This window comes from Chinchilla lanigera, unplaced genomic scaffold (genome assembly GCF_000276665.1).
Source record: "Chinchilla lanigera isolate Chin_1 unplaced genomic scaffold, ChiLan1.0 scaffold00028, whole genome shotgun sequence".
Lineage (NCBI taxonomy): Eukaryota > Metazoa > Chordata > Mammalia > Rodentia > Chinchillidae > Chinchilla > Chinchilla lanigera.
In genome coordinates this window covers 18,889,106-18,895,203 of record NW_004955429.1, presented here as the reverse complement: position 1 = coordinate 18,895,203, position 6,098 = coordinate 18,889,106, and the positions used below count along the sequence as shown (strand labels likewise).

Below are 6,098 nucleotides of genomic sequence, written 5' to 3'. Positions count from 1 at the left end.
GATAATTTCCTACCACTTTGTCTGTAATTTGGTAAGCCCCCCCCATTATTATGTTATCCTTCTTTTACTCTTTAAAATAAAATTTAAAAATAAATAAAATAAAATAAAGATTTGGGGGAAGGATAGTCCAGGCAAATTCTTGGTGTTTAGGAAAGGATCAATACATGGTACATATGGTATACTGGAGATAATGATATCTTGCTGTGATGGAAATTACAAAAATCTGAAGATGCCTATCCTCTCCCACATCTGTTTCTGACATGCTCTGGGGGGTGGCTCAAGCCACCAGCCCATTCTGGTGCTCAGTTTTCCCATCTATAAAGCAAGAGACATATTAGATAGATGGATTGGAGCCATGTGTGGAATATCAAAGAGAAGAAGAGCAGCAATAGTTGATAGAGCTTACACATGGGGTGAAGAAATCAAATTCTTCACAGGCGTTGAGATAGGTCCATCCACATCACTGCAACTGTGCTGGTGAAACACTGATTATTTGTATGAGATCTACCCGATTTATTTTTCTTTTATTAATCCTCTTTCAGACTGAGGAAAATTATTGTCTCCCTGTGATTTCTAGGTGTGCTATGAAGCTTTGGAGGAAGAATACGACTAGTTTTAAAAGGACAGAAGAGAAACTAGGCCCTAAGATAACAATACAATTCTGCAAACATTGAAGAAACATCTGTGTCATGCATTTGGGATACAAAAAAAAAGTAAGATCTTTTCCAAATCGTCTGGAAGGGTTCACAACATATTAGGAAAAAATTTTTTAAAAGACACAACCAAGAAACCAGACAAGTCATGTGGTCTCTGCTGAGCGCTGTGTGTATGTAAAGTGATGTAAATCATACAGAGAAGGTTAAATCATCGTTAAGTGAAAGAATAGCTGAGGGATGGATGGATGGATGGATGGATGTGTGGATGGATGGATGGATGGATGGATGGATGGATGGATGGATGGATGGGTTACCATCCAGCTGGTGGGTTCTTCTCTCAGCCCAGAAAGAATTACAAGGTAGAGAGAGAGTAAAGGAGGACTGAACAAAACTTTATCGTAAAGCAAAAGCAGAAAGCAGCTTTTATTGTAAAGCGAAAGCAGAGAGGCCCCCAGTTATTGAAGGGGAGGGATATGAGTTGCCAAAAACACTCTTTTGTCTAGATGTTTTTATACACAAAAATTACATCTCAACCAAGTTGAGGTCAACCTATGGGATTACAAGCAGGAAAGTTTGATGTAGAAGTGGGCCTATAAGAACTCAGGGTATATAGCAGGTGGCCTTTTGTAAGCTCTATTAATTATAATTTTAAACAGAATAAAGACATTCCTTAGAGAGGTACAAATAGCTTATTTTGGGGCAAGAAAATCCCACCAATCCAATGAGCCCTTTGTTTACTGAGCCTCCGGTGCCCTGGCCTTAGTCAATGATCATGCATTCTTCGCTGAATCTTCCTGACTCCCTCTTTGGCTTGCCCTGCCCTGGCCACCCATCCTGTCTGTGGAACACCATCTGCCAGAACACTTCCCACACTCCACTTCCCTCCTGGGCCAGTGCTACCCTGAGAAATCTCACCTCCCACAGGGCTTGGCTCATCCTCAATATTTTCTAATACACACCATGTTTTACTGAAACTGATTGATCAGATTACTGTTGGGAGCCTCTTGCTAGGTTAGGAAAATGTCAGCCAACCCTTAGAAAATGGGACCTAAGCCCAACCATGCCAGCGTGGAGGGCTCGTGGTTCATTTTCCCCAGATCTCTGTCTCTCTGCTTCAGGTGGGTGATTGGATGGATGGACGGACAAAAGAATGGAGAAGTCAGTTTTCAATTACTCTAAACATAGGCAAGGTAGAAATGCCAAGAGAATCATTTCCTTAAGAATGTATCTACATCAAGCCAAGCGTGGGTATGCACGCCTGTAATCCCAGCTCTTGAGAGGCTGAAGCAGGAGGATCCCAGCAAGTTCGAGGCCAACCTGAACTACACAATGAGTTCAAGCCCAGCCTGAACTACGTAGTGAGACCCTGTCTCAAAAAAAAAAAGTGTCTGTACACCAAAGCTTTCAGGGGCTAGGTTTAGCTCCTGGAAGTCTTCATAGGCAAAAGAGCTTTACAATGCTTGGAATCACTTAGAAAATATAAAAGAGTAAAGAAAGCCAAGGTTTAAATGAGGAGTAATGGAAAACAATGCAAGAGGGAGACAATGTATGCTCATTGCCACATTTTAATTTTTTCCTAATCATCTTTTCTTAAGAATTGAAAAGCCTAGATTATAATTAAGACATAGCAGTACAATTATCATAGCTACCTTGTGTGTGTGTATGTATGTATGTATCTATCTATCTATCTATCTATCTATATATATATATAGTAATTCTACTACTAATTTCTATTGGTTATGGTAAGGATTAGTTAATGCTTATCTTTTTGGTCAATTTTATATGCTTATACCTGGTAACCTGAACAACTACTCTGAAGATAACAATGTGCAATATAACAACCATTGCTGATTTCCTATCATCTTGTTTTGAAATTCTGTATCATTTTTGATGTTTTTTCTTATTTTTTATTCTCTTTAAAATAAAAAATTATAATGCTCAGGTGGGAGGAACAGTTAAATGTATTTATTTTTACCCAATAATAAACAACTATGAATTTTTTCTGAAAAAAAAAATAATGAAGACATAACCTAGTAGTTAAGCTGTTGACCTAATAATGAGTTTTCTTTTTAGAAAAAGCAAAATAATATGGCTGAGTCACGCTTTTCATCGCTATTCCTTCAGAACTAGAGTAAATGCAGGCATTTTCCTTCCAATTCCTCCAGCTGTGTGGGAAGGCTAAACTGAAATTGTAGTTATGTTCTAGGAGGAATTCCCTGGCCTGTGGGGAAGGCCAGCTCCCACCCAGAAAAAATGACAGCAAAAAGTCCATAAAAGCTTATTTTACTGTGCTACTCTATACAGTGTAGCAGTTAACCACGCTGATTCTGATGTTAGACTTTGGGGCCTTCCTTAGTCTTTCTTTTCTTTTCTTTTTTTTTTTTTTTTACCGGAAATCGAACTCAGGACCTCGCGTTTGTCAGGCAGGCACTTGTGCCCCTGAGCTATATCCCCGGCCCTTCCTTAGTCTTTCTAACCCTCGATTTCATATTCTGTATGATGGAGGTGATAAGAGAGTCTATCTCAGAGACGTTGTATGAATTAAAGTTATAAAGAAAATTTGGGCTGGGGATTTAGCTCAGCGGCACAGCACCTGCCCGGCAAGCGCAAGGCCGTGAGTTCAATTCCTGGTACCAGAAGAAAAAACAAAACAAAACAAAAAACAACAACAGCAAAGTTATAAAGAAGATTAAGTAACACACAGTGTCTCGTGTAAGCACCCTTAAAATAGAGATAAGAAATGGAAGGGGTGGTGGAGGCTGGGAGGCAGCTGGGGTTGCCGAAGTCCACAGCAAGTTGAGAGTGCAGCATCCAGTCAGCAGGTCTCCAGGATGTCCTGGAGGATCCTCAGTTGCACTGGAGAAGCTCCAGGACACAGTTTTCGGGGTGCTCTCAGAAAGAGCCTCATGGACGTCCATCTTGGCTAAACAGAGGGAGGTCTGCGCTCAGTTCCTGGGTGAAATGATCACCCAGCCTGGCACGGCCAAGGCCAACATGGGAGCGTCCAGGCAGGGTATGGCCTTTGAGGACCGTCCCCTTGACCCCAGTCCCAACAGCCAAGGTGATGTGCACTTCAAGGACAACAAGGAGCTGCTGCAGACCAACAAAGGTGTCCAGAGGCCATGCTCAGATAAACCCCTGCCTCCAGAGGGCCCCTGGGTAGCCCTGCCTCCTCATCCTGGAAGACCCCTCGTGAGCGAGTGGAGCAGATGGCACTGAAATTGCAGACAGTGGCCTGGAACCGGAGTGGGTCACAAATATGAGGTCCCTGCACAGGAACTCCATGCCACCGTTCCCAAAGGAGCATGCGGTGCTGCCCACTTGCTGCCAGGCCCATGGGAGGTAACAGATGCCGCCACCTACACCACACTCAACCCTGGCACCGCTTCCGTGCAGGGCATGAAGGAGGTCGGGGAGGCCCCTCTCCTACACCTGACCCTAGAACGAGCAGAAAGAGCATGCTATGGGGGACACGTTTTCTGCTTCACCAACCTCGTGACCAAGATCTGAGACAACTTCGTCAAAAGCCCGGCGGGCTGGCAGAGCAGCAGCACCTGCACGATGGAAGCAATGAAGGAGGCAGAGCCCTGCCTGCAAGTGCAGGCCTGGAACGTCGCGCCCCAGTTCTTCCCCCCACTGGCTCACACTGCTGCCACCCAGGAGTCCTCGCTGCCAGGCAGCATGCCGTCCACGTCTGGGGCTCGCTCTTCACTGATGCCCACCGCTGTGACTTCTCCTGTCTGCCGTGCCCTGCTCATCCTGATCTGGAGCAGATGCTGGGAGCAGATTTCACCACCAGCCCGTGGCTCCTGCGGGATTGCCCCATGACATGCCTGCCAGACCCCACAGAAGGCCAAGAAACTCCAGGACTCAAAGCAGCCCAGCGGCAAGAGGCCCAGGTTTGGAAAGCAGCCGCCACTCCCATGCCCTGGCTCCTGGGGCGCAGAGACGCCTTTGGGGTGCTCTCCAGGCCTCTTGCCCCACTCTGCCACCCAGGCTGCGCCCACTGAGGCACAGGTACCATGCTCCTTTCAGCCCCCAAGCTCTGGTGCCCTCCCTGCCCTCTGGCCCTGGGATCCTCACCCCGGGCTGCTACTTCCTGGGACTAGAGGCCGCTCTGGGCAGAGGGCAGCTGATAAAGGTCCTACCTGCCTCTGATCTGCTGCTGTCCTCGTGCCTTCCTGCTTCCAGTCTTCGGGGTGCTGGCCAGGGCAGGGCTTGGCAAATGGTCCAGAAACCACTTCGGAAGGTGGAGCTCAGGCTCTTGCACCCAGAGCAACAGCAAAGGAGCTAAGCAACTGCAGGCCCAGGTACACCCCCATCTGTCCACTGCACGTGTGTGTCTCTTTGCCCTGAGGCATAGGGACTGTGTGTTTCAGAACCCCCAGTGTCTCTATGCACGTGTGTTGAGGGTATCTCAGGTCCCTCTAGGTCCTCATTTCCCCTGCTCTCTCTGCCTCTGCCTCTGCCTCTGCCTCTGTCTCCCCACCTCTTTGGGGAGGTGAGTATTACAGTTTATCTGGATGTCGCAGGGGCTCATAGGTAGGGCTTTTCAGAGGTGGTTGGATCTGGGGTGTGTGACTATGGATTAAGGGTATGTGATAACTAAACCAGCCCACTGGTTGGTGGAGCGTAGCTCTGGGTGTGGAAAATGGGAAGGCCCACCCTCGGGTGGCTGGGAAGGGGAAGCTGCTATTTGCTGCTTGCTGCGTCCTCCTACCCTCCCTCCCGTGCCCCTCTGCCATGCTGCCCTGCCTTGGAACCAGCTGACTATGACTGAAACCTCTACAAACTGTGAGCTAATAAACCTTTCGCCCTTTAATTTGTGTCTGGTATTTTGTCCCACCTGTGAGCAAGTAACGAGTGTGTGCGCCTCACTCTCTCCGTTGCTCTCCCTCTGCCTGTCTCTTTGGGGTGCTTTATCCTGAGCTCTTCCCTGCCTCCTCCCCTCCACTCCCATGAAGTCGGGAGGCAGAATAAGGAGCGTGGCTCTGCAAGGCCCCTGGAGGTCAGCCTTGGCTTTGGCATCTGGTTCCATCCTGCAGCCCGAGGCACCCAGACCCCCCCAGTGCCTCACCAGAGGGCCCCAGAAACCTTGGAAGCCAAAAGCTACTGGGGGACGGTGTCCCACGAAGCTGTGCACCTCTCACCTCTGTGTCCTGCCCAGAAAGGGAGGCGGAAGAAGGAGAGCAGGTCCTCCAGAGGTTCCCCCAGAGGCCTCCTGTCTCAATGGCAAAGAGCACCATGGCCAGCCCATGCCAGGAGTTGATATCGGGTGCGTCAGAAGAGTTGTCATCCCCTGGTTGTCAGGTCCCAGGCCATAGGTACAAGTTCCCTGAGGAGCAGCTGGGGACCCAGGAAGCCCCCTTGGGCCCAGGTAGAGCAGAGCTTGTGGTCTGTCCCAGCCTTGGTGTGCCCCGCGGCTCAGGAGAGCTGCCGCAG

The 6,098-nt window shown here is 48.3% G+C and overlaps 1 pseudogene; it reads left to right on the top strand.

The window, feature by feature from the left end:
* The window catches only part of LOC102023941, a 5,836-nt pseudogene extending 1,670 nt beyond the window's left edge, over window positions 1-4,166 (top strand).
* The last annotated feature ends 1,932 nt before the right edge of the window (window positions 4,167-6,098 follow it).